Below are 27,670 nucleotides of genomic sequence, written 5' to 3'. Positions count from 1 at the left end.
CGATATTTTAATGCTTTTGTAGAAAGTACAAATGAATTCCCATCATCTGAATAATAAGCTGCTGAGATGGGAGCCAAACGGCGTTTGCGACAGAAAAATCACCAGTGTCACTCGTTAATCAAAGGAGACAGCTTAATGGTGAGATGGTGGGCTATCAAGCCGACACTTTATGTTGTTGCACCACTTAAGTCACTACGCATCCAGAGATGCAGACACGTCAGGTCCACTAAGATCAACAAATGACGTGGCCATTATAAGCTGATCCTTTTCTTTACATTCCCAAGCAAAAGTTATGCTGATTCCTTATTCGAGTAGCTGTGGTACTCTTATCCACAGAAGAGCAGAAATGTCAAGGAGGAAAGAACTTACACAAAGGTACCCAGCCGGTGTATTAATTTCATGAGCAGTAGACGAAGAATTGAGCTGCTGGTGCCGGATATACATGGAAGACAGATTAAAGCTAAAAAAAACTGATGCATAACCAGAAAAGTGAGAAAAGTAATGCATAAGACATTATGCAGCTAAAATAAAATAATGCATAATGTCTTATGCATCTAAAAAAAACTGACGCATAACTAGAAAAGTGAAAAAAAAGTAATGCATAAGACATTATGCAGCTAAAACAAAAATAATGCATAATGTATTATGCATCTAAAAAAAACTGATGCATAACCAGAAAATATTTCAGTATGTAAATACTTCACTACTGGTGATAGATACTGACATTTTGATAGACTTAACAACATATTTCATTATTCGAAAATAACTACAATAACTACATTTTGATAGACTTATAATGTTTCAAAAACCAAAAGATGTTCTAAGAAACAACAAAAACAGTATTTTCAGTACACTTGTAATGTATGTACTATAAATGAAATGCTTATTAACCAAATTCAGTTGGTACTGACAAAATCAAAAAGAAAAACAGTAGAATAGAACAAGGGCTAGAGGAAAGAATTGTGGAAAAGGAATCTGGCAACATCATCGATATAACATTCTGCTGCACGTTAAAGCCTGTGATAAAAGAAAAAGAGAAATCAGAACACTACTTGCTTAAAAACATTGTATTGTATCAAACTTACTTAATTAAGACATTAATATGTATCTGACTGAAATACATACCTGACACAAAATCATTCTTCAGAAAGTTCATATTGTCGGATAAGATTGCATGCAAAGTTCATACTATCGGTGAGTCAACCAGCTCCACATATTACAGATGCAAAATTTCAAATCCTCTAAAGTTGAAAACGATGTAACCTCATATGCAAAATGATATTGCTTATGGTATACATGAGAATAGATGGAGAAGTCTGGTTTGGGATCAACGTCAGACATGTTAACCCTGTAAATGATCAAAAAATTAACTAAGTCTTTGAATGGATATAAGTTATACATATTGATATGTATTGGCATCTACTGTATTGCACGATACATACTAAGAGCGCAGGCTATATGTAGTACGTATTGGTATGTAACATGTAGAATAACTAAGTCTCTGAATTCCTATACGTTATACATATTGATATGTATTGGCATCTACTGTATTTTAGTAAGATATGTTTGCAGGCTATATGCAGTACGTATTGGTGTGTAACATGTAGAATATATTTTACAACATATCAATATGTTTTGAGTTTCATCTTCTATAAATAGAAGAACTGTAGCTATATCAAAAAGAGAATACAAAATTACTACACGATCTATCTAACAAAACAAACCTATATCAAAAAATACAGTAAAACAAACCTATATCAGATTACAAAGAAACTAAAACAGAACAACAGCAGAGAAAAGGTGATTATAGTAACATACCTTGTTCGAATCTGAGATTAACCTAATTCGATTTTAAGATACCTAATTGAAACACACAAAAATCACAATGTAAATCGAACGGAAACTGAATTGAACAATGAAATCATCACAAAACTGAAATCATAAAAGAAAGATAACAATGTACATCATAGACAACTATTCTGATAGAAATCGGATCAGAATAAACCTAATTATTCATCAACATTCCAAGAACAACAGCAGAGGAAGATGATTTACGAGATAAAACAACAGCAGAGGAAGATGATTTACGAGATAAATACCCTGTTCGAATCTGATTTCGAAGCACAGATGATTTACGAGATAATAGCTGTGATGAGCCTAATTGAAAGACGCTACCAGATACTGTGATGAACCAAAACGCAGGAGCAGGGAAAACCAAAGAGAAACAAATCTGAGATGAAAAAAAAAGAGAGAAACTGAATTTGATTTGTTCGTGGAGTTGCAGAAAGGGTATTTTTGGTACTTTTGAAAAACTTGTCTTGTGTGACCCGCACGTTTTGGACTAGGGAATAAATATTCTGGTCCAAAAACATGTTTTTGGACCAGCGGATAATTTTATTCTAGGGGTGGATTAGAGAGTAACCGGTACTGGGTTTCCTGGACTACCTAGTAATTCCTAGATGGGAGATTCGAACGAACAGAAATAGGAGCCATGGTCGAGACTTAGCCGGACAGAATGAAAAGTGGTGTTATTTAGGGCTGCAAATGGGTCGGTTTGGGTCGGGTTTGGCCTCACCCACCACCCAACCTACTGATGGTGGGTAGCAGAAGTTGTCACCCACAACCAACCCAACATAACAATGGGTCGGTTTTCACCCGACCCACATTACAATGGGTTGGGTCGGGTGGGTGGTAGGTTACCCACCATAAAATACACATTACAGTTACATTGCATCAAAAAAAAAGTTACAGACTTATCTAAGACTCTTACAGATGACAATTAAAGAACTGACCCCAAATCAAGTGTAAACAAATGATAATTATAATCCAGAGAAGTAAGAAGTTGGTGCAAAGTTGCAAAGTGCATACAAATTACAAGAAATGAGTTCAATTGTTCGAAGCTCAAAAGATAAAAGACTATTCAAGGAAGTGATTGAAGAAGTGAAGACTGAAGTGAAGTTAGCGATTTAGGTTTAGGCATTATATATCATTACTTCAACGGCTGTGATTCATCTAGGATAGGTAATCTAAGGGTTAATATTAACTAAGAAATATTTAGGTGGGTGGGTGGGTTGGGTCGGGTGAGGGAAGCTTTGACCCATAGTCGACCCACGGTACTTGGGTTTTGATGTTGTGACCCATAGTCGACCCGCTCCTAGGTGGGTTGGGTCGAGTGTGGGTAATTTCAGGCGGGTGTGGGTTGGGTCGGTGGGTTGAGTCGGGTTTGTGCAACCCTAGATGTTGTTGTTGGAATTTAGAAATCTGGGCCTCGGTTTTACAGATGGACTGGTCCTGGGCAGCTGCTAGGTTTTAATTGTGCAATTTTCGGACTCGTAGCAGCCTATCAGTATATATTTCAAAAGAGACGAACTCAACAAAAAAAAAAAGAAAGAGCCGGCTACTGGAGCCGCAACTTGGAAAACGACGGAGAGAAGCACAAAGAGAGGCGCATCTGCAAACAAAAAGAGGAATAGGGTTTGCATTTGATTTGGAAATTTCATTTCTCCATTTACGTGCGATTGCGGTTTATATATATAGGCATCTTCAGACCCTATCAACCCTTCTTTCAATGTCTCAAGATTTTTTCAAATTGTTGAGTAAGGAGAGATAAACTGTAACTTAATCAACTTCTTTCTCATTATATGGTCGTATAATCACTAGACTTCTTATGACTTGGATCCATGAGGATTATAGCTTCAAAAGCCATGCCTGTGTCTTATTCTTTGTTAGATTAAAACTCATGATCAAATATTTTTAGTTTTTCCACAAGTGTACTTCTTGATAAGGATGAAAGAGCATTGGATTATATGATGACATGTTTCTTAGACTCGTATCTGGATTGGAAGGATCGAGAATTTTGCATATTATATCCTTTTCAGATACAGTCTTTCTAAGAGAGAAACATACATATACAATCTCAGAGAGTTTAACATGAAACTTTTCAAACGTATTGTTATCATCCATTCAAATATTTTCCTAGTTAGAAGATACAGTTTGAAGTCTAGCTTTCTACTCTGAAGAGCTTCCTTCGAATACAGTTTCAAGATTATCCACGCTACGTTAAAGGTCTCACATGTATAAAATGATGCTGAAGATCTCGGCTTACTAAGAACTTTTTCCTCTTTAGAATACGAAGCTAAGCTTTTAAGTTCAGTTTCTGAATTTTCCACTCTCGGACGTACATATCCGTCGATAACTAATACCTGAGTATTAAAATCACGGTATTGAAAAAAAAATCATAGCATACTTCCATCATAAATAATTGGTACCATCAAATCTTGGTGGTACTTTGACCGAACTCGATTAGTATGAACTCGAATTCATTGTCTCAGTAGGTTGGATCACACCAAACACATATTGTTAGATTTTATCGTGTTTGCCTATTCTAATACCAATTGAGACGATGAGGGTACCAAGTATACCACAATATTTTTGTATCAACCTACTACAGACACACCTTGTATAATCTTATAAAGATAATAACTGTCAAAGGGTTAGTATACATCTTGAGTTTGTGACCGAACCAATTTATGGGATCGTACCAAGTTTGATTAACGTACAAGTATATTTAATATAATTATAAAGATAAACAATATAATGAGGATGTAAAGTAAATTACACAATATACAAGATTTCTTAACGCGGAAAACTGCAAGGCAGAAAATCCCTGGAACCTAGTTCAGTTTTATATACTATTAGAATTAAGCCGTTATACAAATTGCCACTACAACTTCATATGGTTGAGACCAAGTAAACTACTCCTAGTTAATCAGTTCCTTCGGTATCTCTACGCCTTTAACCAATCTAGTTTACACATGTGAATCCCAAGATAGAGTCCAGTATCTCAAGCTGCTTCACTTGCTGTAAATACTTCTGCTTCTCAACTCATTTGGATTGTGATCCGAAACAATAAAGGGCTAATATGTTCCATTAACCACTCAAGTATTAATCTCCTAGATCAAAAGATTAATCAATTCAGAGGATCTTACTGATAAATAGTATATGCTCCTTTGTGGTCAAAGATCAACCAAGACAAAGATTACATAAATAATCTATCTTAGTTTACAAACTACTAAAAACACACCTTGTATAATCTTGTAAAGACAAAAACTATCAAAGGGTAATTTAAACAAGATTTAACTAGGTAAATAGCTTAAATTCATGACCAAACCAATATATGGGATCGTACCAAGTTTTGTTAACGTACAAGTATATTTAATTTAATTATAAAGACAAGCAATATAATTAAATCACATAACATACAAGATTTTGTTAACGAGGAAAACTGCATGGCATAAAAACCCTATAACCTAGTCCAGTATTGAATACTTTCGAAATTAAGCCACTATACAAATTGACCACCAGAACTTCATATGGTTGAAACCAAGTAAACTACTCCAAGTTAATCAGTTCCTTCAGTAACCCTACGCCTTTAACCAATCTAGTATAAGCACGTAAATCCCGAGATAGGGTCCACTATCTCAAGTTGCATCACGTGTTTTAAATACTTTTGCTTCTCAACTCATTTGGATTGTGATCCGTGACAATAAATGACTAACATGATCCGTTGATTAACCACTCACTTATCAATATCCTAGATTAAAAGATTAATCAAAGATAAGTCAAGTCAAAGGATCTTCCATATAATCAATATATACTCCTTTGTGGTCAAAGATCAACCAATGAAAATATGACCGAAATAACCTATCTTAGTTTAAAAATTACAAACCATCAAAGCAATTCTCAAAAGAGAAACAATTAAATAACAATTTTTACAAAAAATCTGATGTTTGCCGAATAAACTACTCGTCTGGATCCCAGCGAATCAAGATCAGAGTACCAAAAATAAAAAGTTTTATAGTCTTCAATCTTCAAAGTACGCGCACAAAAAACTTGGTTCCTACTAATGACCGATCACAAAAAAAAATAAAAATATTTTGTTAACATTGGATGATCACTAGTCATATCTTCAGATATCGAATCAACAAATAGAACTAAAATAGTCAATCCTCAAACAAACTTGAGTTGCCTTAAATCATAAGAGAATGACCATGGAATAATCAAGTTTGATCTATCAGGGATAACTACACTGTTAGCCAATTAAATCAATAATCGAAAACTAAAATAACAATATGATTTAGTTTCCCACCTACAGTGCTACTAAAAGCTTCTTGATCCCAAATGAAACTTTACAAGAAGGTCACACGAGATATTTCACCTAATTAGACTACTCTCCTCTATCAACGAGTGGGCTTCCCACACAATTTGGTTAGGCAGTATTTCACGGGATGAGTTCGTAAGAATACAAGCCCCTACTATTTATAATGTGATGATCAAGGGCTGTTTGGACAACAATGAATTACCAAATCTGAAAATCCTTAAGATATGCAATAATAATATATTTTCGGTTTTGAAAATATCAAATTGTAATCCAACTATTGTATCGAAATCACTCTTGGATGATAACTAATATTAGTTAGCATACATACATACGTTGTTGTAGATGGGGAAAAACGATTTGCTGGTTTTTACGGAATTGAGGAGACGACCGTGCGGAGGAGTCTCCTTGAACCGAGCGAAATGTTTAACCTCACACAGATGCACTGGAAGAAGGGAGTGCTTTAAGTTCGAGAGATCAATCTGTAGGACTCCGTCCTAAACCAAGACAATAGCCGTTCCAGAGTCAATTCGGTAATAAGAGAGGATGGGCCGATCTGTAGGAGGGAAGCTGAGAAATGTATGAGACCAATGGTGATCAAGGATTGTTAGTATGTTGTGTATTTTGCGTGAAAATAGTTTCTGAATGATTGAGTTTACTCAGTTGAGAGTAATTGCTAAGACGATGAGTTCGTATAGACGAAAGACTGTCTATCGAGAATTGTCTGTTGTTCCAATCATGATTCAGATATATTTCTAGAATTGCAAACACCTTGATCCCATGAAGTGTGACAGTTGCTGGAGTCAAAGAGTGGGGAAGTGGAAATCGTGTTTAAAACCAGTTGCTCATCGTGCAGAGACTTGGTTGATTTTGTACCCACTACTTTGATAACTCTTTCAACTGATTGCACGACTTGCTCACATTCTCATCGTGGATGATCACACGTGCCATAAACCGCCAGACCAAAACCCTAGTTAATATCCCCTCATGTGACACGATTGATGTCTCGTGATTGTGGAGTCTGCAAGGCAGACGTGTATTTAGTTAGTCAGTTGCTGACTTCATGGGACGATGAGTCCTTGTATTGCTGAGTCGTGATGTAATTTCAAAGTTGTTGTAGTAATAAATAATAGAGTTCGTTCAAGACTTGTGAAGGTTGTGCTTTTAGATTTAAATTTTAAAACTAAAGAAAATAAAACAAAATAAAACTGATTATATTAGAGAGACCGGGGTTCAGGATTTCACCATTCACCAAAATTCATGTAATTTAATGTTAATTTTTATCATGAAATTCTAGACAATATAACTCCAATCAAAAGAAATTGTGATTCTAATCATTGCCTAAATTAGATTTTCAAAACATCAATTGTTAATCGCAAGAATGAAGTATCAAAAGCCCTAAACTAAGCATACTTCATCAAGAGAAAACACAACTAATTAATAAAAATCATTACTCAATTTTCATTTGGTGCAAATAATCATAAAAGAATTGCATAAATAAATTCAAATAAATTTTACTACAGAACTTTTGGAAGAATGGCTTCCTCCATCCCCCCGGAAGATTGGGTTTAGCTCATCATGTTGGAAACACACTCAAAATATGTATTCATGGCTCAAAAAGTGTTTACAAGAAGAGAAAATAGTGAAACAGGAAATCTGCAACAGCACATGCGCGTTGCAGACCGACTGTTTCAACTCTCAATTGTTATGATGAAGATAACCGTTACAAATATGAAGATAAATGTTGCAGAAGAGGATGAAGAAACTGTTACAATGAAGATAAATGTTGCGAAGAAACTGTGACAAGCATTTGAATAAACCGTTACGACGGATGAAGAAACCGTCGTTGTTTCCTTGTTCTTCACGAGCAGCAGCAACAGAGTTCTGAAAACTCTTGATTCACGCTTCCTGAGCTCTCCTCTCGACCCCAAACTCTCCCCTCTCCTCCTATGTGATCCTAGGAACCTAATTATACATCATTGCGACATTGAATCTCCTAAAATCTCTTTATTTAATCCCATTATTTCTTTTATTCTCGAAAATATATTGTTTCCAAAAATCGTTTTCCTACGCTTCTGCAGCTGTATTTCTTTCCTTCTATACCTTCTTCACGCTCCAGAATATCGATCAACTCTTCCAAGCACGTGCAGTACATGTGTGTACATATTTCATCATCAAACACGTGTATATAGCAAGACACGTGGAGAGCATGCGGACAAAGTCACCAAAACATGATGACACACGCCCACAGCCAAGAAGCCCATCCCGTCGACGTCGAATCTTTGCCCGAACAAATCTAAGGGAAGAAGTTAAAATATGTACCGAAAACACGATGTACTGCGGAGCACCAAATAACTCCCGAAGAGTTACTTTATCTCATCCCCAAAAGAAGACAAGATCAACGGTGATGAGAAGGTTAACTGACATGGACGTGACAGGGGAAGATGACACTTGTTTGAAACGAGCATGCGTCTCAACTACCCGTATTAAACACTCTGAGCAGTATACGTATCGATCAACCCGTGGAACGAACGAGGATGACTCTGCGTGATTAAGTAATGAACGAAGACCCCCGCGTGATGGACACAAAGCACAAGAAGATAAGGTTCCAATGGCCCTCAGAAACGGGTCCCACACTCTAACCCTATAAATACCCCCTCTCCCCCAAGAGTAGGGGGATCGGAAAAATCAGGGAGAGAAGGATTGTGAGTGTAAGTTTATCTTTTACAATACACAGACCTATGTAAACTCCAAAGTCACTCGACTATCTCTGTAACCATCAAGTATATAGTGAAACAACAACCCCGTGGATGTAGGCCTTAGTGTTGAACCACGTAAACCCCAGTCTTATTTACATTTCAGCACTTTGTATTCGTCTAACACTCCATGAGTTTTACTTTTATACTTCGTTTTCTTTATCTTCCCCTATGTAAACACCTCTGGCGATGATATTAGATGAGGCTATGATAAACCCGAAGGTTTTGAGCCAAGGAATTAATGTGATTGTCTCTTCAGAGCGAGTATGTACCTAGAGTGCGAACATTGTTTGTGAACATATAGATGCCTTCGTGATTTACGTGTTCACAATTTGGCGCTAGAAACAGGTACTTCGTCCCGGTAAAATATTTATCTTATCCTGTGATTTCATCTTAAATTAGCATATGATTGCTCTGCTTCATTAGCTCTTGCAGTATTTACCTCTTGTTAACTTTACCATATTCAAAAACGCACCTGTTATCTTCGATAGCTCTGGCAGTATCTGTCGAAGCAATTTAAACTGGTTAAAAGATTTATCGCTTAGATCCATGGACTTATATTTTTTAGATCTCGTACGGACCTGTCTTTCCGGTGGGTTTTCGAAAATTTTCAAAAGATCCACGTGCATTTTCAAAGGGATCTTTTCACGTTTCCACGTACTCTCAATGAACCCGCACTTTTAATAAGACTTTAACCCATGTATTTTAACTCGTACGTTTTAATCAAATGAGCCTCCCTAGAAGTTCTCTGTGGCCCTCGGGAAGTTTTTCCCTGTCTTGGAGTAAGGTATTTCGCAAACTAACCAGATCCGCACGAACATTTGTGTTTCTCGCTGTTTGAAATTCCCATGTGCAGAAAGAAAGCGACAAAAGGACCCACGATGGAAAAGATGCAGGAAGCAGGAAAATCCAAAGCCTCGTCAAAGGAAGTACCAAGGACAACCCCGGTCATCACCCGGAGCAAGCAGAAAGGAGACAAAGCCAAAATGACTACTCAGAGGCAGGATACTGCGGAAATCACTTCGCCTATGAACGCTAACTCCGTTGCAGCCGCGGCTCTCAGAGCAGCGGCGACAAAGTACAGTACGGCAGCGGGAGCCCCAAAGGATACGGAAGCCAGCAAAACTTTTGCTACGAATCAATTTCACCAACCAAAAGAAAGGGAGGATGAATCCAGAACACATCAACCCGCGCACCCGCAAACCTTCGGAATGCCATCAACAAACGATCAGAATCAAACTGTGCCGGCGGCTCTAACACCGCAGATGGGCACTCCGCCCGATTTGGAAATGCCAACAATCGAAGCTGAACCTCCACCACCTTTAGTGCAAACCATAGAAGAAGGCGGCACCATGGCCGTAGTAGCACGAGATGGGACTCCCAATCAGGGGTCAAACCAATCACATCGATTGATGGCTGAGCTTGAAGAATTGAAGAAGAGCCAGCAGGTTTACGCAGATGCTGTAGCTCTGCTGGCCAGAGAAAACCAAGATTTAAAAGACCGGATTTCCCTAAGCACGAAGACCAGTCAACAACTTGATGAAGCAAATTCAAAGGCACCAGAACCAAATCGAGACCGAAGAGTCATCGTAGCAGCTAATGGAGATGCGGTTAGGGGAAGTAGCGCATCCGACCCGGATTATAATGACGGAGAGTCAGACTATCACGAGCAGAAGAGCGTAGGGCACCACCGCGTGATGGAAGAGCTGCGTGACAAAATGATGGCCGAGATCAGGCAGTTAAAGAGTAGACAAGGCGGGGGAAGATTAGAAGAGGTCATGAGAGAGGCTAATTCCACGCCCCTAACTCATCGCCTGGCCAACACCCCTATTCCGTTGAAGTGCTCTGTCCCGACCTTCGAATGCTATGACGGATCCAGTGATCCCGCTGCACATATTCGGTATTATAACTGTGTTTTAGCCAGATGGAGTCAGAACGACGTCGTACTCTGTAGATACTTCCCATCAAGCCTGAAGGGATCGGCATTGTCTTGGTTTGATAATTTGCCGCCGGACTCCATCCACTCCTATGACCAACTCGCAGAAAAGTTCTTAAGAACTTACATGTACAACAAGGATGTTAACACCGGAATGGATAAGCTCTTTTGGCTAGCAATTGGCTAAAAGGAAACCACGAGGGAATACACTAACAGATGGCACAAGATCTGCCAAGCCATAGGAAGTGTGGACCCAGTGGTAAGTATTAACTGCTAAAAGTGGGGATTAGACCGAATGAGTCCACTATTTGTTGAGATTCATGGAAGCGTGCCTAAGACAAAGGGAGATCTTCGAATAATTATTGAAAAGCACGCTCGTCTTGAAGAAATCCAGCGTGAAAACCCGAGGGCGTATCCGCAGAGGTCTCACCGTACCAATTCCGCAGAACAAACCAATGGGGCCAAAAGGAATAGCTCAGTGGAACGGCCTCACGAAGATAGGAAGGAACGAAGGGATGAACGACGAAAAGACGATCGAAAATTCGAAGATCAAGTTTACACGAAGCTCAATGCTAGCTATGCTCGGATCCTGCGAGAGATCAAAGGAAGGGAAAATTTGGAGTGGCCATGGTCTAAGGGAAAACAGCCCCCAAGAACCGAGAAGTCTAAAGATTACTGTGAATATCACTGCTTCAACGGACACCAGACCGAGAAATGTAAAAACCTCAAAATAATGATCCAAAAACTGATTGATGCTGGCGAACTCACACATTACATACGAAAGGATGTCGCCGAGGATAGATCCAAAACAAAGCCACCAGTCCAACTTCCAGAGGGGAACCGCACAATCAACACCATCTCGTGTTCTGAAGCCGCAGGGCCCTCACTTACAGCAGATAGGAAAGAGGCTACGGAAGCAGTTCGAGGACCGCTGCGAATTGTATAAGATTGATGGTGTAGAGGTACGAGCACGAAGAGTGGATGGACTCACCTATTATCTTCGATGCTGAAGATATCGAAGAAGATATGGAAGACCATAACGACCCCCTGGTCCTAACACTACCAGTGGCTGGATGTAACCTCAAAAAGATCCTCATAGACGGGGGAAGCTCAGTAAACGTTCTATTCTACGACGCATTCAAACGAATGAAGCTCCATGAAGAACAGCTAATGACCTCTTATTACACCATCTACGGATTCAATGGAGCACCCACGAAGCCATTGGGAGACATCGTGTTGCAGGTTAACGCCGGACCCATGAAAGTAGAAACACGATTCAGCGTGGTTGACGCCCCATCCCCCTACAACGCCATTGGACGAAAGTGGTTACATAAACTCAAGGAGTGGCGGCAACTTACTACCAATATCTCAGATTCCCTACACCTGAGGGAGTGATGGAAATCAAGGGAGATCGGGTCTCTGCAAGAGAGTGCCAAGCCACTCAGGATCGTATCAACAACGAACAAGAAGAGCAGCGAAAAACCCGAAGAATTAAAAATAAAGAAGCCGCGAAAGAAAAGGCCATAGACCTGTTCCTCAAGGAAACTACAGGAAGGGGTTTGACAAAGGATGATAATGTCCTAAACACAGAAACAGGTACTTCAGCAGCCAACGAAGGACAGAAACATACCAAATAGCAATCAAAGAACGTCCCAGTCCTCGGGGATCCGAAGCCGGTGTTCACACCAGTAGAGCCCGTGAAAGAAATCAACATAGGAACGGAAGAAAACCCGAAGATGATCAAAGTAGGGACCATAATGGACGAAAGAAGAGAAGATTCCTTAACCAAATTACTTAAAGAATACGCGGATGTATTCGCCTGGAAGCTAGGAGATATGCCGGGGATTGACCCGAAAATAATCCAACACGAGCTGCGCATCAAACCAGGCACGCCACCTTTCAGGCAGAAAATAAGAAAAGTTGCACCGGAGTACCATAAGGCAGTGGAAAAGAACTTCGGAAACTACTAGAAGCGGGGTTCATCAAAGAAGTCAAGTACCCTACATGGATCTCCAACATGGTCGTCGTTCCTAAGAAAAATGGAGGGGTTAGGATATGCATCGATTTTACTAACCTCAACAAGGCATGTCCAAAGGACAGCTATCCCCTGCCAAGCATAGATCAGCTGGTTGAAGCAGTAGAAGGATACGAAGAGCTGTCTTTCATGGATGGATATTCTGGTTACAACCAAGTAGCCCTGGCAGAAGAAGATCAACTACACACAATTCTACACCCCACATGGCCTTTATTGCTACACTAGAATGCCCTTTGGACTTCGAAACGCAGGGGAAATACCAAAGAATGGTCGATGCTATCTTCAGGCCATGGATTGGTAGTACCTTAGAAGTCTACGTTGATGACATGCTCGTCAAAAGTAAGCTGCGCAAAGATCACCATCAGGATCTGAGAGATATCTTCGAAGCAATGAGGAAACATCACATGAAAGTAAACCCAGAGAAATGCACCTTCGGTGTCACTTCAGGGAAATTCCTCGGATATCTGGTAACAAAAAGGGGCATTGAGGTAGACCCAGCGAAGATTCAAGCCATAGTAGAAATGCCATCCCCGAAGAATTTAAAAGAGTGCAGAAGCTCAATGGGTCCATAGCAGCCTTGGGCAGATTTATTGCCCGATCCTCGGACAAATGCAAACATTTTTTCAATATTCTCAAAAAAGGGAGTAAGTTTGAATGGACCGCAGAATGCGAAGAAGCCTTCCAGAAAATCAAAGAACACCTGCTTCAATTCCAATCCTGCAGAAGCCTGATCCTGATGAGGTTTTGGCATTGTACATAGCAGCGACGGAAGACGCAGTTAGCGCAGTGTTGGTCAAAACCAATACGAAGATAGAACAGCCTATTATTATGTCAGTAAGACCCTCAATTCTGCGGAAAGGAACTACACGAAGATCGAACAACTTATCCTAGCATTGGTATGGGCTACTCAAAAGCTGAGAACCTACTTCCTAACTCACTTCATCCGGGTCCCATGCAAAGCACCACTGGAAGCAGTCCTTAAAAGCGCAGGAAAAGTGGGCAGAATAGCCAAGTGGAACACCCACCTGGACCAATTCAACATCATTCATGAAATTCAACATTCCCGAAAATCCCAAGTTTTGGCGGATTTCTTAGCAGACCTCCCCCTGGACAACGACGAAGAGATTAGGGAATACCAGAAGCCGAGGAAGAAAGCAAGGATCCAATGGATATCCTCGAACCCGCGAGTCAAAGACAATGGGAAGTCTTCGTCGATGGTTCCAAAAAAGGAAGGAGCAGGAATAGGCATCGTCATCACCACCCCAACCGGAGAAAGGATCGTACAGGCACTCAGGTTAGAATTCAAAGAGCATACTAACAACATCGTCGAATACGAGGCAGTCGTACATGCCCTCCGTTTAATAATAGAGATGGGGGTAACCGATGTAAGACTGACAAGTGATTCGCAGCTTGTCATACGGAAATAGGGCTCGAGTACAATGTGTACGACGACACCCTCTCAGCTTACATGGCCTTGGTCCAAACATTGGCATCACAAATTCCGAACATCAAGTTCCGGCACTTATGCAGAAGGGATCTCAGGCACGCGGATGCCCTAGCATATATATCATCCATGCTGAAGGACAAAAGCGTCGAAGCTATTAAAATAACAAGGGTATACGAGCCTTCGATTGCATCACAATTCTCCTTCGCTACCAATCAAGATACAGTGGAAGAAAATATCGAAGACCAGGTAGGAGAAGACATCCATAACGATTTTGACGAAGAAGATATCCTGTCAAGAGCAAATCAAGACGAAGATTTCAGCAACGAAGATGATTGGAGAATGGTGATCCATGCGTTTCTGAAGAAGGAACCTTACCCGCGGACATAAACAAGCCAGGAAAATACTCTCCAAAGTAGGAAGATATGACCTTCGGGATGGAATCCTGTACAAGAAATCCTTCCTCGGACCGTTACTACGCTGCTTGTCCAGAAAGAGGGGCATCGAATTCTAAACGACATCCATTATGGTGACGCAGGGAATCATAGCGGCATGAGATCACTAGCCGACAAAGCAAAAATGCAAGGATATTACTGGCCCACAATGATACAGGATGCCGCAAGAATGTCCCGACGATGTGAAGAATGTCAGCGTTTCGCCAAAAAGATACACGCGCCAGCAACAATGTTAAATTCGTAGATAGCCCGTGGCCATTTGCAAAATGGGGCATAGATATCGTCGGGCCTTCATCGAAGGATCAGGGAAAAGACGATTTTTGATAGTAGCCACGGACTACTTCAGTAAATGGGTGGAAGCTAAAGCCTTAGCCAGGATCAGAGACGTGGATGTGTTTACTTTCATATTCCAAAACATCATTTGCAGGTTCGGCATACCAGCAGAAATCGTGTCCGATAATGGTAAGCAGTTACAGGGGAAAAATATAGACATGCTCTTCGATACTTTCAAAAAAGGAAGAACAAATCCACCCCCATATACCCTCAAAGCAACGGACAAGCGGAAGCCACTAACAAGACCCTCGCCCTTATCCTCAAAAAGCAATTAGACGAACATAAGGGGCGATGGTGTGAACAGTTGCACAATGTGTATGGGCATACAGGACAACACGAAGATCTGCCACTGGGGAATCCCCGTTTCTCCTCACTTATGGATGAAGCAGTCATCCCAACAGAGATCCTCATGCCAACCACAAAGACCGAAGCATGGGAGAAAAATCTCACAACAGACATGATGTTAGAGAGATTGGACGACCTGGAAGGAAGAAGGGAAGCAGCATTGCAGAAGATGGAAAATTATCAACGAAGACTAGCAAGGGAGTACAACAAAAAGGTAAAACTTCGAAATTTTGTAGAGGGGCAGTATGTGCTAAGAACAATCCCACAGTATCAACGAGAAAAGAAATGGGGAAAGCTAGCACCTACATGGGGAGGACCTTTTATAATACACGACATTGCGGGAAACGGTTCCTACTATCTTCGCAATCTGAAAGGCGAGGTTCTCCGGCATCCTTGGAATGCTAAGTGGCTCAAACCGTACTACCCATAGGAGCAACGCAGCTTTGCATCTGCGTGAAGAATACCAGAAGAAGAAGGCAGCGTAACCGCTCTACATGTTTCTATCTCTGGACGAGGAGTAGCAGGCCTCAACCTATCAATCAAACAAGCTTTCTGAAATTCAAAAACAAAACTTATCAACAATATTGGGGAAAGTAGTTAATCTACAATCTCTCAGGGCTCCCCCATCAGTGTCCATAAGTGTAAGACCAGGGGGAAGGCACCCAGCAGAAAGAGATACCCAACCAATCTTAAGGCAACGGGTCGACGGAATGGGTGTATGTAAATATTTTAACCCCATATCCTAGAACGTTGCCTCGGCCCCCCGTCTGGGAATCCTCTGGCCAAGGGTTCGCCAGCGGGGTGACAGGTCTCAAGACGATCACGAAGGTACCTCCCTTCGGTATCGCACCCAAACACTTAAAACTCTTCTTTTGTTTTTAGTGTCCTTCCTCACAATGCTTAAAATAAACAACAAACTGATATTGCAGGTATATCAAAAGAAGATCCATTTCATAAAGGTTGGTTACAAAAAGCGGCAAGGCCAATTCAAGGAAAAACATCAAAAAATATTCTTTTTACAAAATACTAGCAAAATCTAACGGAAGGCTAATGCCGTGGTCTCTACTTAGATGAGCCGCCCATCAGCAGGGTTGTTCCGAAGAGTTGAAGGGACGCTCCCACCAGATGAGGGTCCCGAGGAGCCAGGCAAGGAGGCAGGTACAGGACGACGCGGATAGCTCTTGACGAGGCCATGCTCGGTCTTAAGGCCAAGCTCAATCTTCTCCAGCATCTTGTTTGTCTCCTCAGCCAATTGACACCGAGCCTTATGCATAATAACTGTCGTCCGCTGGTGGGCTTGAGATAACAACGACGATAGACGATTCACTTCTTTAGAAGCAGCACCAACGGCCTCCTCGCGGGATGCCGCCAACTCTTAAAATATTAGTCTGTTCTTCCTGCTGCGCTAAGGAAGATTGAGCCTTTTCAAATTTTTCATTTGCAGCGCGGAGTTGTCCCTCGAGCTCTGAAAAAGACAACACAAGGGAGTTAGCACAGAAAAGACACAATCACACTCGACGAAATAGGTTATACCTTCGACACAAGCCGAAGCCTCTTCATACTCATTAACAACCGCATCTCGCGCTTCATCAATAGTCATATTCCTCGGATAATTTCTTATAATCTAGTTGAAGGTTGGTGAGAGTAAATTGACTGGCATCTAATTCTACCTGCTTCATCGAATCCATGTGACGAAGGTGGTTGACTTCGTTGTTTATCTCTGTTACCCCTTTGCTAAGTCTGTACATACATACTTCGAGATTCCTCTCAGACTCAGCCTGGCGGGCTATTTCAGCGCGAGACGCAGCAAGGGCTGAGAGCCCCAACTTCGGCTCTGGCATCGTCCCTTTCTCTGGTAAGCACACATACTCTCCTTAATTCCCGGAAAAGGAAGGGAGCGAGCCTTTTAATTCCTCTTCCAGAAGATGTATTCTAGACTCCAACAACGAAGTACGCTCACGGGATTCCCGCAGATTCTCACGTGTCCACAGCAGCGTACCATTGAACAAAGTACGGTCATGATTATACAGATTCTGCATATCAACCATCTGAACATGCCTTGCGCGCCATCCCTCAGCTCGAGCGTCCCACTTTTTGGCTTCGCTCTTAATTTTTCGACCAGCTCTTTGATACGAGATTTTTGCCGTGCCCTTTCGTTTCGAAGCCATATCAGCTCGGGGACGCCACCCACTGAGATAGGGTGGGGAGACTCAGACAGAACAACTAAGTAGTATAGAGGAATTACGAGGAATTAGAGGGTAAAAGATGAAAAGAACCAAACCTGTGAAAGCTGAAACTTGGCCGCGAGTTTGCTCTAACTCAGCGCGAACGGCGGCAAGCTCTGAACGAAGACCAGCCTCCGCTTCACCCCCTTTCTTTCTCTTTAAGGCTTTTCTTCAGTTCTTCTATTCCACCTCAGCCGCAGATAATGCCTTTTCTCTGTGACGGCTTAGCCTCCAGCTTCAAAGATTTCGCTTTAAAGAATTGATACAACACATGGTTACAATGCTCACTCCTCATCATCTACACATCAAACGGCAAACATTATTACACCGAAGGATTCAATTGTCACGAAGAGATATGTACGAAGACTTACCTCCAAGACACGCTGCTGGGGAAAACCATATTGGTACCCATCGGCTATGGCCATCATGTCAGCAACAGAAGTGGGAGGCTCGATACGAGGGTAGCCTCTGGAACACTCAAGCTTTTCCCCACATCTCAGCAACACGCGCCTCAAGATAGTTCCATCATCCGACGGGTATAAGCATCGGAATCTTCTCACCAGCAACCACCGGGGCAGGATGGGGACAAACAACAGACTTTTTTCTTGAGCCAATCCATTATGGCATCCTCACCCTCAAACGTCAGCGAATGAGGGAAATCCTCGGAAGGCGAGTCAACCACAGACTTCCCCTTTGCTGATATTCCCCATCGGCACAAGTTTCGGCATCACCACGCGCATTGTGATCATCCGCGCCCTCATTCTGAACAGCAGCATCTTCCTTACCAGAACCCCCGAGCACATCCCAATCATCATTGGGGGAAAGCAAAGAAAAGTCTTCGGGAAAATCGAGGGCATCGTCAAAGAGTTCCCTGCGGAATATATCCTGTCAAAGAGAACTCTTGAGAAATGGTGGGGAGAGTTTCCGCAGCCTCACCAGCAGGAGCAGACATGTCCGCGATAACACTGCGTCAGCCACCGCGGTATTATTTCTCCCTTCAACACCATCACAACCCGCACCAATCTTCCTCGACATCAGGAGGGGAAGTATCAGTGCGTTCTTCCCCATCAGACATTTCATCCTCGGCAAACTCTTCGTTCACCGGACTGGTAACTTCTTCATGAACCTCAGCCTCACCCGTTACAATGGTAGAAGACTGCTTGGGCCCAATCTTTTTCTTTTCGACACCTGCAAACCAACACACGTTCCACAAAAAGAGTTATTTCCATACACAGTTTGATTTTCAAAAAAGGAGGGGCGCGGCCAGAATCTGCAATAACCATACCTTGGCAGTAGTGGCACTCTTCGGTGGAAGTATAGCACCAGAACCTTCCTCCTCGTCTCCTTCAACGACGTCGAGAGCATAAGGAAAGTTCATGCCTTCGAAATTTAAACGCCAGGACAGAAATCTCCATAACGAGCAGGAGGAGATTCACGAGGCTGCTACTCAGAAGGACGCCAACCGCGCGGACCGGGAATCCAACCATACGCCCAAGGACCAACAATTTCAATAACAGTGGCGTGCCACTCATAATCATGGTCACGCTTGATCCTTTCGCGCGCGGGAAAAAGTTTCCGCTGACTCGACCCCTCGGTGCCTGGAACGTACTTCAGTTTGGCATCGCTCACCTCACTTAACAGACGAATTTCGCCCCGAGGAGCAGAAAGGTTCCGCAGGATAACACTCCACGGTTTACGGTTCCTACTATTGACATAATCCCCAAAAGAGTTATTGAAGTTTTCATGAGGATACCATTCCCTCTCATCGGGATTTGGAACGTAACATGTCATCGTCGTCTCCCCATTACTCCGCAGATAACATTCCCTCAGTGCACAGAGATAATTCCCCGATAATTGCGACACGGAACGACTGTGAGTATTGGTGGAAGAGCCTTCCCGACCAGCCAGCACATCGTAATAAAAGGAATCACCAGACTTGTACAACGTTAGCATAAGACCCGCCTCGAAGGCTCCAACCGTAGTCAACAGGTGAAACTCATCAAACTGATACTTCGAGATGAGCTCGTAAGTAATATCATCCTCAGGGGCATAGAAACGAACCTCGAAGGATTGAAGCTCATGCTTTTCCTTGAAAACTTCAAGGTCAATGTGCTTGAACGTGACTTTCTTCTAGCTGACCGAAACACTGCGTATCACCGGGGCAGCCTCATCCTCTTCCGCGGGATCGGACGAACCAACAAAAGCTTCGGAAGCTCTTCTTTTCAAAGGAGGATTCTTAGACGATTCAGATCTCGGCACACCACCTTTGGAGTTCTTCGCTTTAAAAGAAAGTACTGGAGGCGGCGGCAGAGGGTGTTGCACGGGCACTACAGAACGAAGAGGAGGAATATCGAAGGCGCCACCACGAGGAGGTGTATGCGTACACCTAGAGTCACCACGAGGCCGAGAAGCAGCACGACCGGCAGCGTATCAAGACCCGGAAGGACTCTTCGATGGATCCCCTCTCCTAGGAGGAGAGGCCTTCGTCCCAGAAGAAGACGGAACTTTACTACCGCGGGGATCCATTTGAGACAATCTAGAGAGATCTCCCCCAGGTGGATATGTATCAGACTCTCTACACGGAGGGGATCTCGGTAGACTGGAAGCCGGAGTTTGATAAGGAAGCCGCGGACGGTCAGACATGGCTGCGAAGAGGTACAACAAAAACAAGTTAGAAGCAAACACGAGGGCATCACCAAAGATAAAAAAAAAACCATAAAATTAGTAGTCCATCTCAACATAGCCCATAAACCCTAAAACTAGCATACATGCTTGAATTCCCTAAAACCCTAAACTTAAAAGTCCAATCAACACAAGTGAAACAATGGCCTCCTCGACTTGAGAAGAAGAACAGGGGCAAACTAGCATACATGCATCAAAAGATGTTCTTCATCACAAACAAGGGACGACAACAGCAGAAAATTTACAATCAACACAACTTAAAACAACAGAAACAAAGAAAAGAAACCTTACCACCACAAACAAAATCCAGAAAGAAGACAAAAAACCAGAAACAAAGAAGAAACGAGCGTGATTGATGCTAGGGCAGAGAGAATTTAATGGTTGAAGAACAAAGAATGAAGACTGACAGGGAGAATGAAATTAATTTTCAAGGAGAATGAAATTAATTTTTCTCTCCTCTCCTTAATATACTCGAAAGAAAGAGAAGGAAGTTAATGGAGGAATGGGAAACGTGCCCATTAAATGAGCAGTTAATGCACGAGTAAGAAACATGCCCAAGTATCTAGGAGAAGTTATTAGGAGAGAGGAAGAATATGTAACGTCTGTTTTCTTCAATGCTCCCACTGAACACTCAAGCCCGAAGAAAAGGGTCAAATTGTGTGTACATATTTCATCATCAAACACGTGTATATAGGAAGACACGTGGAGAGCATGCGGAAGTTAAAAGATGTACCGAAAACACGATGTACTGCGGGGCACCAAATAACTCCCGAAGAGTTACTTTATCTCATCCCCAAAAGAAGCCAAGATCAACGGTGATGAGAAGGTTAACTGACATGGACGTGACAGGGGCAGAAGACACTTGTCTGACACGAGCATGCGTCTCAACTACCGGCATTAAACACTCTGAGCAGTATACGTGTCGATCAACTCGTGGAACGAACGAGGATGACTCTGCGTGATTAATTAATGAACGAAGACCTCCGCGTGATGGACACAAAGCACAAGAATATAAGGTGCCAACGGCCCTCAGAAACGGGTCCCACACTCTAACCCTATAAATACCCCCTCTCCACCAAGAGTAGGGGATCGGAAAAATCAGGGAGAAAAGGATTGTGAGTGTAAGTTTATCTTTTACAATACACAGACCTATGTAAACTCCAAAGTCACTCGACTATCTCTGTAACCATCAAGTATATAGTGAAACAACAACCCCGTGGATGTAGGCCTTAGTGCTGAACAACGTAAACCCCAGTCTTATTTACATTTCAGCACTTTGTATTCTTCTAACACTCCATGAGTTTTACTTTTATACTTCGTTTTCTTTATCTTCCCCTATGTAAACACCTCTGGCGATGATATTAGATGAGGCTATGATAAACCCGAAGGTTTTGAGCCAAGGAATCAATGTGATTGTCTCTTCAGAGCGAGTATGTACCTAGAGTGCGAACATTGTTTGTGAACATATAGATGCCTTCGTGATTTACGTGTTCACAGTACACGTTTAAATTCCTCACAACTCATGCAAGCTCATGTTTTTCCTCCAACTCACTGTTTGGATTAAACCAAGTTATCCAGCCAAATTTGATCGAAACAAACACCCATACTAGCTCTGTTAGGACATATCACAACTACCCATGAAGTTTCAGCGATTGAATCACACAAAAACTCCTCCAAACATTCGATCGAAATTCTTCCAGTGAAGTGAAATGTTTTCCCGCCAAAATTGGTTTTGAATTTGAGAAGAAGATGTCCTCCCCCTAATCCTGTACGGGTTTCCCTTTAGCACTTGCCTTATGGGGTGCAAATAGTAATTTTTGGGTGTAAATAGTAATTTTTCTGGGGTTTCTCTGGCACATTTTTAGGTTGCTTCCGGTACATTTCTGAGGTGCCTTTAGTACTTTATCCTTGGGTGTAAAACACCACTTTTCGAGCCTATTTTGCTGCAAGAGCTTATTTCTCTATAAATACCTACAAAGACATAATATAACAAAATTAATACAAAATCGAGCACTAACAATATATACAATGGAGACATATTAGACACATAAATGCGTCTATCAACACCCCCAAACTTATTATTTGCTAGTCCTCGAGCAAATCAAAACTACAAAATAAAAATGACTACACTTAGCACGTGCAACAAGCCGTTTAACCGCTAGGTGGCCCTAGCGGCAGAGTGTTGTCTCCTGAGGGTTTACCAGAGGTGTACCCACAAAACCTTTACTCCAGACCCTAGCTATCTACGCAGAACCTTGGAAGGCACTAAAAAATATCCTTGATTGGCATACTCTCATTGACTACAGGAGGAAGTACCCTGATGCGAAATTCCAATTGTTGTACACGAGTTTGCACTCAGCATACTAAAATTCATATATAAGTGACATAGCTCTACTCAGATAGTTTCTGTACATCATAACCGGAGTCAACCAATCACATGGAAAGATTAAGAAGATGGATAAAGAGATGGTTAAAAGTGAACGGTGTTTCCCATATCTGTCTGAAGGCCTCTGCCAAGGTGAACCTATCTTAATGGACTGAGATACCGGTCTGACTAATATCAACACATCTGGCATATATAAGGGGACCAGTGGTCGATAAACCTAACTCTAGGTCAACACAACTGGCATATACAAGGGCACCAGTGGTCGACTTTATTGAATTTATTCTGGTTGGTCTAATGGTCGGTCTTTTTTTTTTTTTTTTGGTATCTCAATCACTCTATTCCACCCTAGCAAAGGTAACAACTTGAATGGTGTGCCCCACCAAATCACTTAAAAAATAAAAACAGAAGGATTAGGATTCAACGAGATATGGCGAAACTACCATGTTTTTTTTTAATTCTAACACCTGAGCTCTGTGCTTTTATGAATAGACTCTTTAGATGTTTCCATCTAATCAGATTGGTTCCTCAACTCCTACAACCAAGATGTTCCCATCCACTTAGATTGGTTAGTGCCAACCTTAATAAGCATAAATTTCTAGGCTCTGGAGTTTATTTGTTGCAGCTAAGAGCTAACAAAAAGTTTCTTCCCCCCCCAAACTTAAATCTAACATTGTCCTCAATGTTCTAAAGATGAAATTAAAAGCATGAACAATAAGAAACTGTTACCACTTGATGGATGGAAAAAGAAATAAGGAAGGATATTACCGTAAGCATGAGTACCTCCCAGGAAATGCTAAATTTAAAGTCTTTAGCTAGACATCAAATACCTCAAAAAGGATTGTCACCTTCCAAAGTCATATATCAATAGTCGAAACAATTGTGGGTCCATAAGACCAAATAGAGCTGACACCAGTATGAGACAACTGCACTGATTCAGAAAAATGAAAAGAAGGAGCACGTCCTCATCTAAGGTTTCTGTCAAGACAACTGGGTTTATCTGCGGCGTGTAATTGAACTTCATATGTGTCTCGATAAATAGATTCATCCGAAAAAGGGTCTCTAATACCTGGGTTACCTCCTGGACAGTATCAGGAGGATCGGGTTGCGGAGTCTGAAAAGACTCAAGTAATATCTCAGATGTACAAGGCTCGAGTCCCAAGTTAGGGACTCTAATTAGGGATACGATACAATCACAAGAACCATCACTACCCCCGAACTTAGGGTTCACAGACAAACCTCTAACTATTTCTTGAATTTCCGGATCTTCAGAGTCCTTAAAATACTCAAGAGATTCTTCTAGTTCTCTACCCCCAAACTTAGGGTCATCATTATTCTCAGAAAAACCTAAAACTATTGCCTGAATTTCTGGGTCCATAGAATCTTTAAAATACTCAAGAGCTTCTTCTAAAGATTGATCACATATCTGATCTAAGAGAATGGTTTCCTCAAAATCATCTAAAGAATCTACCAGTAAAGTGTCAAGCCAATTATCCTGAATCCTGAACTAAAGTGCTAATCATATTCACTTCTTCTAAATCATCGTTCTCAGAAGGTTGTCTAGTAACATTAAAGACATTTAGTTCAGTGGTCATATTACCAAAGGATATGTTCATAAGCCCAGTCCTACAGTTGATGACAGCGTTAGCTGTGGCTAAAAATGGGCGACCTAAAATCACTGGGATTTGACGACTTGGGTCCTGAACAGGTGGGTGTCTAGAACAACGAAATCCACAGGATAAATAAACTTATCAACCTCAATCAGAACATCCTCTATGACACCACGAGGGACTTTGACAGACCTATCAGCTAATTGTAGTGTCATTTTAGTCGGTTTCAACTTACCAAGACCTAGCTGGGTGTATACATGATACGGGAGTAAGTTAACACTAGCTCCTAAGTCAAGTAAAGCTTTATCGACCATGTGATTACCAATCGCACAAGATATGGTGGGGCATCCAGGATCCTTATACTTAGGGGGTGTTTGGTTCAGAAGAATGGAACTTACCTGACCAGCTAAAAAGCTTTCTTATGGACATTAAGCTTACGCTTTCGTGTACAAAGATCTTTAAGGAACTTGGCATAAGCAGGCATCTGCCTAATTGCTTCTAATAGCGAATGTTGATGTTCACCTGCTTAAATGTTTCCATTATCTCGTTGAAAGTCGACTCCTTCTTTGTTGGGGCTAACAAATGTGGATATGGGGCTCTAGGCACAAAGGTAGACCTATCAGGAATTTCTTGGGAATCCTTAGAGACTGTTTCAGTTTCCTCGTCTACGGGCTCCTCTTGGGAAGTAGAAGGTGGAACTACAGTATGTCCACTAGGCATGGCTACCTTATTGTCTACCGTTTTACCACTCCTAAGTTGTTATCGAGTTCACATGGTTTGATGATTTCTCACCAGCTAAAGATATTTGATGGACTCCCCTAGGGTTGGGTTGTGGTTGACTAGGAAACTTTCCTTTTTCTCTCAATGTCTCATTTATCTGACTAACCTGGGTTTTCAACTCGGAAATAGCCTGAGAGTTAGCCTGACTATTCTCTTATTTTCTTCTAAACCTTGAGCAACAGATTGCTGAAACTGCACAGTGTTACGAGTTAAAAAGCAAGAGACTCTTCTAAACTCATAATCTTCTTATCCGAAGGGTTCTGAAACTGTGCCGGAGCTGAAGGATTCTTAGTATAGCCAAAACCTGGGGGAACCTGAGCATTACTAGACTGACCTTGATTCTGGCCCTTGGACCAAGAAAGGTTTGGATGGTTTCTCCAGCCAGGGTTATAGGTTTCTGAATATGGGTCAAACTTCTGTTGGTTATCAAACCTAGTGTTGTTATAAAGAGCATTGGCTTGCTCTTCAACAACATGGCCTTCCCAAAAAGGCTCATTTCTTCCACTACTACCACTAGAATGACCTAATTCTAAGGCTTCTAACCTTTTGGCTATAGCTCTATTTTGGCATCTGACTCATAAGATCCTTCTACCCTATTAACATTTCCTTACTTAGAAGAATTGTTTTCTGGGGTTCCCTACTATTTTCCCATTGTTGGGTCTTATCGGCGATTTCATTCAAAAATGTCATCGCTTCATCAACAGTTTTATTTCAAACCCACCTGTGCATAAGGACTCAACCATGGTTGTTGTTGAATAATCTAAACCCTCGTAGAGGATGAACTAAACCTAACCTTCTCCAAACCATGATGAGGACATTGAGATATCAAGTCATTGAACCTTTCTAAGTACCTATATAAAGATTCTCCCTCTTGTTGGGGAAAATACATATTTGTGTCCTAATAGACGATGTTTTATGCCTTGGGAAAAACTTATGTATAAAGGCAGAAGTAAGTTGGTCATAGGTTTCAATTGACTCAGAGTCCAAACTATACACCAAGATTTGGCTTTATCTTTTAAGGAAAAGGGGAATAACCTAAGTTTCAACGCATCATCACTTAGGTTTAATTTTCAGAGTACTACAAACTTCCTCAAATTCCCTAACATGAAAATAGGGGTTCTCATTCTCCTTCCCTAAAAACATTGGGAGCATCTGTAAAGTCCCAGGTTTCAGTTCATAATTTGCCTCGGTTTCAGCTAACTTGATACAAGACGGACGAGAGGTCCTAGTTGGGTTTAGCAAAGCTTTCAAAGTTGCCATTTCTGGCACTACCAAAGGACTAGGGGTACTTTCCTCACAAAGAGACAGATTCTCAAAACTGAAGTTTCCAAAAACGGGGCTCTCAAAAGAAGAGTCTTCGAGCTCCCCGCCTTCACAAGAAGAACTACTAGGTTTGTCACTAATCAAACGACCTAGAGTGTTTCTTTTCCAAGCCCGTTTAAAAACTTCGGGCATACACTAGAAAAACAAAATCAAAAAGAAAAGTCCTAAAACGGAAGGGATGTTCTATGCAAACACAAACAAGGCTGACTCCACCACAGCAAACCTACTGATTTCTAGCAAAAAAAAGCATGATGGCTCCACTTAGATTGTTTCCAGACCAGCTTCTAATCCTTCGAACGGGAATTCGTTACAATTTAAGCAAACCCCTCTGGGATCAATCCGAGTTAAAGTAAGTTGAATAGAGGCGAGGGAAGCTCGGTGGAGCTTTGATACCCAAGGCCTCACCGGTATTACAAGGAGGCACAGTCATGCATTCAACTTAAAATAACCGTCAAGAACTTCGAAGTATGCTTAAAAGAGTAACCAATATCTTTCGAATGACTTTCCTGTTAAGCTCGTTACCCTATCAGTCTCGTTCTAGTCAAAATTTTAGGCTTAGGTTCGCGTTTGGTGTCGTTTTCCTAAGGCGGGCAAGAAGAGAACGCTGATGAAATCCGAACCCTTATCTTGTATGGACAGTCCTTTCCCCTTTTCTAGGAAATTAAAGCAACCGTTTTCAAGTCCTCAACATATATGCATACGAAGGAAGACAGTAACTCACTGACAGGGGATTCGCGAGTGTTTCGACAAACTTACCTCCCGTACCAGACGGGGGATGAACCTTTGTAGTCGACTCGGGCCACGACTCCCATGTCATGTACGAACCCGAGGGGCCGAGGTGATATTGTAATCACCGTCCTTCTTTGAAACAGTTTATATTTAAACTACCCTTCCGTAGGGTTTAAAAAATTAATGTCCCAAAATTTAAAGTCCAAAGTCCAAAAATATAAAATGCAAAATAAAAAGAAAGTCTAAAAAAAAAAAATCTACAAAAATCTACAAAAATAAAAATGTCTCTCTCTCTTTTTTTTTCTCTCTTTTTTTTATATAAAAAAAAAATCTTTTTCTTTCGCTCTTTTCGCCTTGCCTTTTACTCCAGTCTTTAAGTATTTACCAAAAGCTTTGGCAAAATTTTCTTTCGCTCCAAATTCCAAAATCTGAAAGAAAAAGACAAAAACCCAAAAACGTAAAGAAGAACAAATAAAA

Source organism: Papaver somniferum, chromosome 11 (genome assembly GCF_003573695.1).
Source record: "Papaver somniferum cultivar HN1 chromosome 11, ASM357369v1, whole genome shotgun sequence".
Taxonomy (NCBI): Eukaryota; Viridiplantae; Streptophyta; class Magnoliopsida; order Ranunculales; family Papaveraceae; genus Papaver; species Papaver somniferum.
Note: the sequence above shows the minus strand (reverse complement) of the source record.